This window comes from Elephas maximus, chromosome X (genome assembly GCF_024166365.1).
Source record: "Elephas maximus indicus isolate mEleMax1 chromosome X, mEleMax1 primary haplotype, whole genome shotgun sequence".
NCBI classification, from domain to species: Eukaryota; Metazoa; Chordata; class Mammalia; order Proboscidea; family Elephantidae; genus Elephas; species Elephas maximus.
In genome coordinates, this window is record NC_064846.1 from 55,679,647 (window position 1) to 55,688,984 (window position 9,338).

At 42.9% G+C, this 9,338-nt stretch overlaps 1 pseudogene; it reads right to left on the minus strand.

Moving 5' to 3' along the window:
- Positions 1–1,477: 1,477 nt before the first annotated feature.
- LOC126068707 (uncharacterized) lies at positions 1,478–3,107 on the minus strand (annotated as a pseudogene).
- Between the last annotated feature and the right edge of the window lie 6,231 nt (positions 3,108–9,338).

The window sequence follows — 9,338 nt, forward strand, 5'->3', positions numbered from 1 at the left end:
TTGATGAGGAGGAGAGGCTAATAAAGTTATAGGTTTCAAGGGTGAAAATTCAGATGAGGGTGAGGAGCACTCAGGTATAAGTTCCTCTGACTACTCCATGTTGTGAAGACAATCTGCACTCACTTCAATATGCTCAGTGGTCTGAGGAGAAAAAAAAAAACCAAAAACCAAACCCATTGCTGTTGAGTCAATTCTGACTCATAGTGATGCTACAGGACAGAGCAGAACTGCCCCATAGGTTTCCAAGGAGCACCTGGTGAATTTGAATGGCTGACCTTTTGGTTAGCAGCTGTAGCACTTAACCACTACGCCACCAGGGTTTCCTCTGAGGAGAAGGGGTTGGGTATTCTCTTGGAAAGATGCCTAGATGAATCCAATATTAGATGCAAGACTGTTAACAGTAAATTGGGGAGGGTTGCAGGGAGATACAAAAATTATATATTTCTGTGTTAGAATATTGAATGAATGTTTTTGGCTACTAAGTTGTGTGTGAGATGCCCCTCCTTACCTTACCCTACCCTGAATTTTCGTTGCATAGACTAGACCAGCTTTTCTCTTAGCATTTGCTACACTTTCAGAATCTTTGGGCCCAGGCTGCTGGGTGGGATATGGGGCTATTTTTCAAATATATCCAAGGTTGTTTACTTATAGAGGGACTGAACTGAGACAAGTACTGACAGCTCCTGATGCAGTCATTATTAATTATACTTTTGTTAAGCACCTACCCCTAGTCAGACAGAAAAGTAGCAGCATGCCCAGCAGACATTGCAGTCCTGAAAGGAGGAGGAGGGGTGCTGGACTGGTGAGACCTATCTTTTGACATTCTGTACAGTATTTGAAGGAAAAATCTCAGGGTACAGGGTCTTGTATAATAGGTGGGATGGGAACAAAAGGCAGGTAAAGACAGGTCACATATTCATAATCTCATTTCAAACTTGAGTGAAGCACATATAGTTCCCAATTTATAAAGAATTCCTAGTTTTACTCATATGGCTAAGACATTAAAATTTGGTGACCAAGTATTTATTAAGTAACCCTACTGCTTTTATATGGTCATAAAGAGATCATTTATTCTCAAACTACAGATAATAAAAAAAGAAGCACATCAATCTGTCTCTTAGAAATGAGCCCCTGTATTAATCCTTCAATATATCTAATTTCAGCATTTTTCTGTTCATATATTAAATATATGAATGTAAGATGTGAAATAAAAAAGAATAAATACAGAGACTGCTTTTTTAAACTGCTTTATTAACTTCACAATATATAATGAGCATGTTTCCAGGCAAAAGGTAAGACTCCCCTGCTGAAAGAAACTTACAGACTGGGTCAAAAACAACATTCCATTAGAAGCTGGTAATAGCAGGGAGACCCAGCAGAAGCAGGTAACATCAGAAGGTTTACAACAAAGGTACCTCACATGTATAAGTTTAGGAAGCAGGGGTCTCCCTACTAACTTCATGGAGAACATCAGGATTCACGGCATAAGGCAAAACTCATCGTGATGGTCATGGTGAGGGGGGTCAGTGCTAATTGCCCACAGACTATGACTTAATTGCTTTCCCCTCAGTTTTTCCGTCAACTCTCTCACCTCCTCCCCAATCCTTTCTACATTCTCTTCCTTGCCTGTGGCTCTCCAAGCCTCTGAATCATGTCCCATCTATACTGCAGGATGGACTGCCTAACTCGGAGTTGCCTACGACTTGCTCTAGGCACACAGTATTCACCAGCTTCCAAAGGGAGTGCCAAGGGCTCTCCTTTATTAGCGTCTTGCTCTTTTTTGTCCTGTTCTTCACTTTCCTGGAGGGCATTTTCCACGTCGAGATTTTCTTCCCGCTTGTTTCTCTTTGGACTTCATTATGCCTATGAGACAAAGGCGAGAAAGGACTGAATGCTTTGTGGAGAGATCAGCACCAAGGACAGAGACTCTACTGAGCACTTTTCAAGGTTCTGAGCCCTGGATAGTCAAAGGCTTTTTAAATTTCATTTTTCCCACCTGAAACGACTCAAGCGCCCTCTTGGGGGCGTCCAGTCCTCTCCCCTCCCTGCCCAAGCCCACCATTTTTCCGGCCCCTCCATCGCCAGGCTTCCGCAGGCACCAAAATGGAGGACAGGGCAGGGGGGGGAGGGGGCGGTGACAGGGGGCTCGGACTGGGCTCTGCCCCGCCCCCGCCCCACCCTCGCACCGACCTGGGCCTATCCTGGCAGTCTCCTCCTCCTCCCCCCAATCCTCGCCGCCAGGTGCAGCGCCGCGACCCTCAGACCCGCAGACGGCGGGGGGGGCTGGGGGCTGGGGGCTGCTGCGGCCGAGCGCTTGGCACCTCCCTGCCGCCACCTGGCCCCCTCGGACCAGGCGCCCCTCGCTGCCCGCCGCCTACGCCCCCCCAGCGGTGCTCGCCGTTTTCCTACGGTGCTCGAGGGTGATTTACCAGCGCTCTCTTAGTTGCTCTGTTGCCCTCCCTGGAAGCCAGCCGCCCCTGCGCCCCACCCTCACACCTGGGGGCCACCATTTCTATTCCCAAGAACTCCGGGTGTGGGGAAAGCTGGCCGGGATCCGCCGTGCTGTTCCCCAGCGCCCGCCGCCAGGTCAGCGGGCGACTGCGCCTGGGCGGGGCGCGCGGGCCCCGGGCCTTACCTGCTGCACTTTGCCTGGGCCGGATGCCAGCCCGCCGAGCGCTGGGCAGCGGTGAGCTGGTACCCAGACTCGAGCGAAGACTGCTCCGAAGGCTGCATCTCTCTGCAGCTCCCGATCACGTGAGGGCCGCGCATCAAAACCGAGCTCGCCCTTCCCCTCCCCCTGGGGATGGACAGTGAAGCAGGACCCCCCCAACCCGCCCACATGCAGACACCCCCTCTACCCCACTCCACCCCCCCGTGGGCGGTGCCCCTGTGCGCACCAACTGTCACTCGTCTTGGTGCTCTCCAATCCCAGGGGCCACAAGTGGCATCACCGTCCTGAAGTTTGCGCTTCTCTGGTTACCAGTGAGGCTCTGCGCCCCCCACCCGCGTCCTCCACAGGCCTTGGCCATTTCTGCTTTCTCTCCTGTTCTCCCCGGCCACGTGATCCCCACACAGACCACACACGCACAGCCATCAATGCCCACCATGTCCCCTGAAGTCATACCCTTCTAGGAAATTTAGAATGAGAGCTGGGGTGGGGAGAACGAAGGGGAGCCTTCTTATTTTTTTTTTCTTTTTTAAATCTGCGTGCCTCAAAAAATTAGAAAAGAAATGCTTCAACTTGAAGTAAAAAACCTCATTATATTCACCTGTACTACGAAGAAAATATTTTCTCTGGGTTCCAAACAGGATCACTTTTGAAAAATACTAGCTTGTTTCAAATACGTGTGAAAAAAGGTAATCTTTCTGAAACATCCAATATTTTTAAAATGATACATGAAGTAAATCTTTAGAAAGAAGTCCAGTCGTCGGATGTTGGCCATTTTATGTAAATGATCCACTTTTTTTTTTTCCGTTCTGGGAGAAATTTCAGGCTTTTTAAATAAACTCTTTTATATTATTATAAAACACATTCATCAAACATGGAAAAGCATTTGCAGACTGCTGAAATTTAATGGCTATTAACTGTTGATGATTTGAAGACCTAAGCAAGGGAAGAGCTGTGATGCCAAGGCAGGTCTCTGGCTGCAGAGATGGTCCGATTCTCCCTGCCCTGTCAAGAGGTGGGGGAGGTGCTGCTCACCCGACACCTCCGTTATTCCAGAGCCTCTCATTCCTTCCTTCAGGCACCTGACTCTCTTGCTCACTCCAAAAATATGCATGGGCAGGTGACTGAGCTGGTGGTCTTAGTAGATGCCATTGAGTTATTCCCTCACTTTCTTCCCAAATTCCCACCTAGTGACTCATCTCCCAGCCTAGATGGGAGCTCTTTTCCCATACTGGAAACCAGAACAGCCTCCCTTATACACCTCTGTGGTGGAATATTCCAAGAAGCCTGGAGAAAAAATCCTACCTGCCTTCTGCCCTTATTCACAGTGCCCAATGGAAGCCTCCCTGGACCCTTTCTGCTATCTTGCACCTCACCCCTGACCTCCTCACCTCCAGGGTACCTAGGAAGAGTTTAGTCTTGCTGATGGGTCACTGTTTGACAGTCCAAATCCACCCTGGTGCTCCCCTCACGTACATCCTCTCATTTATGCCAGGAACTCTCCATGCAGATCATAATGAGTAATCTTAGCACAGGTGTTGTCAGCTCAGAAGTCCATGGGAGCTCTTAAAATGTATTGAAAATTGTCTGCATGTTTGTGGTGGGCAGTTGTATATTTCCAGGGGAGAAGGGTCATATTTTTTATCCCCGACCTCAAGGAGATATTGGTATGTATGTATATATATATATATATTTAGATACAATACCATCAAGTAGATTCCTACTCATAACAACCCTGTAGGACAGAGTAGAACGACCCCATAGATTTCCAAGGCTGTAATCTTTACAGGAACAGACTACCATATCTTTCTCCCATGGAGCAGCTAGTGGGTTCGAGCCACTGACCTTTTGGTTAGCAGCTGAGGGTTTAACCACTGAGCCACTAGGGCTCTCTCTCTCTATATATATAGAGTTTTTTTTTTAATATTCCCTCTCTTTCTTTCAACTTAGACCTGTTTCTCTTCTTTTGTTTTCTGCCTTAGTATCCACCCATGGGCTAAGCGAGAAACCTGGTTATCATCCTTGACTCCTTCTACTTTGTCTCTCACATTCAATTAATAACCAAATCTGGCCAACTCTCTTGTTATGTATTGAGTTGTGCCCCCCCCAAAATATCTATTGAGGTCCTGGACCCTGTACTTGCGGCTATAATCCTATTTAGAAATAAGTTTTTTTTTTTGTTGTTGTTATATTAATGAGGTCATATCAGAGTAGGGTGGGTCCTAAACCTAGTCACTTCTAAGTTATAAAAAAAAAAGCATAACAGACATAGAGATACACACAGGGAGAAGGCAGACGCTATGTGAAGACCCATCTATGAGCAAAGAAACACCAAGAATTGCCAGCAGATACCAGAAACTAGGAGAGAGGCCCACAGATAGAATTGACACAGCCAAGACCTTGATTTGGACTTTTAACCTCTAGAATTATGAGAAAAATTTTTTTAAAAAAAAGCAAACTAGTGTCATGGCTTGAATTATGTCCCCCCAAAATGTGTGTATCAATTTCGCTGGGCCATGATTCCCAGTATTGTGTGGTTGTCCTCCATTTTGTGATTGTAATTTTATGTTAAAGAGGATTAGGGTGGGATTTTAACACCCTTACTAAGGTCACATCTCTGATTCAATGTAAAGGGAGCTTCCCTGGGGTGTGGCCTGCACCACCTTTTATCTTACAAGAGATAAAATGAAAGGGAAGAAAGCAGAGAGTAGGGAACCTCATACCACCAAGAAAGCAGTGCCAGGAGCAGAAACTGTCCTTTGGACCCGGGGTCCCTGTGTGGAGAAGCTCCTAGCCTGGGGGAAGATTGATGAGAAGGCCAACAGAGAGAGAAAGCCTTCCCCTGGAGCTGACACACTGAATTTGGACTTCTAGCTTACTAGTCTGTAAGAAAATAAATTTCTCTTTATTAAAAGCATCCACTGTGGTATTTCTATTATAGCAGCACAAGATGACTAAGAAAATTTGGACTTTTAGCCTCTAGAATTATGAGAAATTGAAAAAAAAAAAACTATCTACTTGTGGTATTTTTGTTATGGTGGTACTAGGTAGGATGGAAACCCTGGTTAGTGCTACAGCTGCTAACCAAAGGGTAGGCAGTTCGAATCCGCCAGGCACTCCTTGGAAACAGTTCTACTCTGTCCTATAGGGTCACTATGAGTCGGAATCGACTCTACGGCACTGGGTGGGTGTGGTGGTGTAGGTACAGAAGCCATCTCTCTATATATCTTTTTTAATGGCTTTATTGAGATATAATTCACATATCATAATATTCACCCACTTAAAGTGTACAATTCAGTGGTTTTTAGTATGTTCATAGACATGTGAGAACATTGCCACAGTCAGCTTTAGAATCTTTTCATCACCTCAAAAAGAAGCCCTGCACCGTTTACCTGTTATCCCCCTAAACTCCCCGTGTTTCCCAGGTCTAAGCAACCGTTAACATATTTTCTGTCTCTAGATTTTCCTATTCTGGATATTACATATGAATGAAATCATATAATATGTGGTCTTTTGTGACTGTCTTCCTTCACTTAGCATAATGTTTTCAAGATTCATCCATGTTGTAGCATGTTTCGGTGTTACTGGAATAAGGTTCTTGCCTCTCACTGGTCAAGAATGAGCAGGTAAGGCACGTAGTTTTCTACACGAGCAAAGCCTTATTGAAGAGGCTTGCAAGCAGGAGACGAGGAGGGCCTAGAGCAATGCATACCCTCATCTCACAGAACAATAGACAGGCTCGAGTTTTTTAAAAGTTCTTGGGCGGGAAAAGATTCATGTTTATTCAAAGACACAGGCGGGGATATGTTAACTAAGGTGCCCCTGCAGCAGCTATCCAAGATGGCTCCTGTCCCGGCGGCCTCTGGGGTTTGTAGCAGGACTTATTATGGGGTGTCGCACCTGCGCAGTCTCTCGCTCTCCGGGTTCAAGTCCCCTGCTGGGGCTGTGGCCCCTCACTGCCCCTGGTGGAAGGTCACACAGCGGTCACAGGTGGATGTTCTGTGCATGTCCCTGGGCCTGGTTTTCTCCAGCTGCTTCTGAAAGGCAACTTTAAAGAAGTTTGCAGGCTGTTTTTAGATACCCTGCCCCGCTGTTCTGAGGACTCTTTGCTTCTGTGCCCTGGCCCATTCCTTGTTACTTTATTTGCAGATTTGGGGGGCCCTCTGCTCCTTGTCTTACTAAATCTCTAGGTTCTACACTCAACCCACTATTACCACCCTGATAAGTCTATTTCTCTTTTACTTGTTTCTCCTTTAACCACAGCAGTCTCTTCGCTATTTCTCAAACAGGCACCCTCCAATCTCAGGGCCTTTGCTCCCTGACTTATCAGGACTTTATTTTTATGATCAAATAATATTCCATTTTATGGATATACTATGGTTTATCTCTTCATCAGTTTATGGACATTTGGGTTGTTTCCACCTTTTAGCTATCATTAATAATGCTGCTATAAGTGTTTCTGTACAAGTTTCTATGTGATCATATGTTTTTATTTATCTTGGGTATATGCCTAGAAATGGAATTTACTTGTCATACAATAACTCTGTCATTAATCTTTAGAGAAACTGCCAGGCTGTTATCCAAAGTGACTGTAACATTCTATATTCCTGCCAGCAGTGAGTGAGAGTTCCAATTTCTCCAATCCTCACCAACACTTGCTATTATTTGACTTTTTGTTTCTAACCATCACCATCCTAGTGGGGAAGAAGTCGTATCTCACTGTGGTTTTCATTTGCATTTTCAAGGTAACTCATGATGTCCAGCATCTTTTCATGTGCTTATTAGTCATATATATTCCTTGGAGAAATGTCTGTTCAAATCCTTTGCTCATTTTTTGAGTTATTTTTCTTTGTATTATTGAGTTGTAATAGCTCTTTATATAGTATGGATAGATGTCCTTTACCAAATATATGATTGCAAATATTTTCTCCCATTCTGTAAGCTGTCTTTTCACTTTTTTTTTCTAATTTTTATTGTGCTTTAAGTGAAAGTTTACAAATCAAGTCAGTCTCTCATACAAAAATTTGTATACGCCTTGCTATACACTCCTAGTTGCTCTCCCTCTAATGAGACAGCACACTCCTTCTCTCCACTCTCTATTTTCGTGTCCATTCTGACCTCCTCTGCCTTCTCATCTCCCCTCCACACAGGAGCTTCCCACATAGTCTGCTGTGTCTACTTGATCCAAGAAGCTCCCTCCTCACTTGTGTCATTTTCTATCCCACAGTCCGGTCCAATCCCTGTCTGAAGAGTTGGCTTTGGTCTTTTCACTTTCTTGATGGTGTCCTTTGATGCACAAACATTTTTAATTTTGATGATGTCCATATTATCTATTTTTTGTTTTTGCTTGAGCTTTTTGTAGCATATATAAGAATCCAAGGTCATGAAGTTTTATCCTATATTTTCTTCTAAGAGTTTATTAGTTCTGTCTCTTACAATTTGATCATTGGTGCATCTCGAATTAATTTTTGTATATAGTATGAGGTAGGGGTCCAAATTTATTCTTTTGCATATGGCTATCCAATTGTCCCAGCACCATTTGTTGAAAAGACTATTCTTATTCTTTCCTTATTGAATGGTCTTAACACATTTATTGAAAATCAGTTGACAACAGACACATGATTTTATTTCTGGACTTTCAATTCTATTCCATTTATCTATATGTCTATCCTTATGCCACTAGCAAACTGTCTTGATAACTGTAGCTTTATAGTATATTTTGGAATATAAAAGTGTGAGTCCTCCTGTTTTATTCTTCTTTTTCAAAGTTTTTTGAAATTCTGGGTACCTTGAAATTTCTTATGAATTTAATAATTGGCTTATATATTTTTACAAAGAAGTCAGCTGGGATTCTGATTGGGAATGTATTGAATCTGTAGATCAATTTGGGGAGAATTATCATCTTAACAATGTTAGGTATTAATGTTAATTTATTAAATTTAGTTATATTATAATAATTTAATTTATTGATTTTATAACTAATAATAAATATAATTTATTAAAAAAGAATTAATAATTAAGGTTGACATTAGCAAATTAGTAATGATATTAAGATATTCGAACATGGTGTGTTTTTCATTTATTTAGATATTCTTAAATTTATTTTAACAATGCTTTGTAGTTTTCAGAGTATACATTTTTGAATTTCTTTTGTTAAATTTATTCCTATTTTATTCTTTTTCATACTGTTGTAAATGGAATTGTTTTTCCTTAATTTAATTTTCAAGGCACCGTGGTGGCGCAGTGGCTAAAGTGCTTGGCTGCCAACAGAAATGTCAGCAGTTGGAACCCACTAATCTGCTTCCATAAAGATTTACAACTTTGGAAACCCTACGGTGCAGTTCTACTCTGTCCTCTAGGGTCACTATGAGTCGGAATTGACTTGACAGCAACAGGCTTGTTCTTTTTGGAATTTAATTTTCAGATTGTTCATTGGAAGTGCATAGAAATAAACTTCATTTTTTGTATTGATCTTGTATCCTGCAGTCTTGTTGAACTCATTTATTATTTCTAATAAACTGTGCATTTCTTAGTATTTGTTGTATACTAAGTGACGTCATTCATGAATACAGATAGTTTTATTTCTTATTTTCCAGTATAGATGCCTTTTATTTCTTTAGCTTGCTGAATTTTCTAGTTAAAATATCCAACACAATGTTGAATAGAAGCG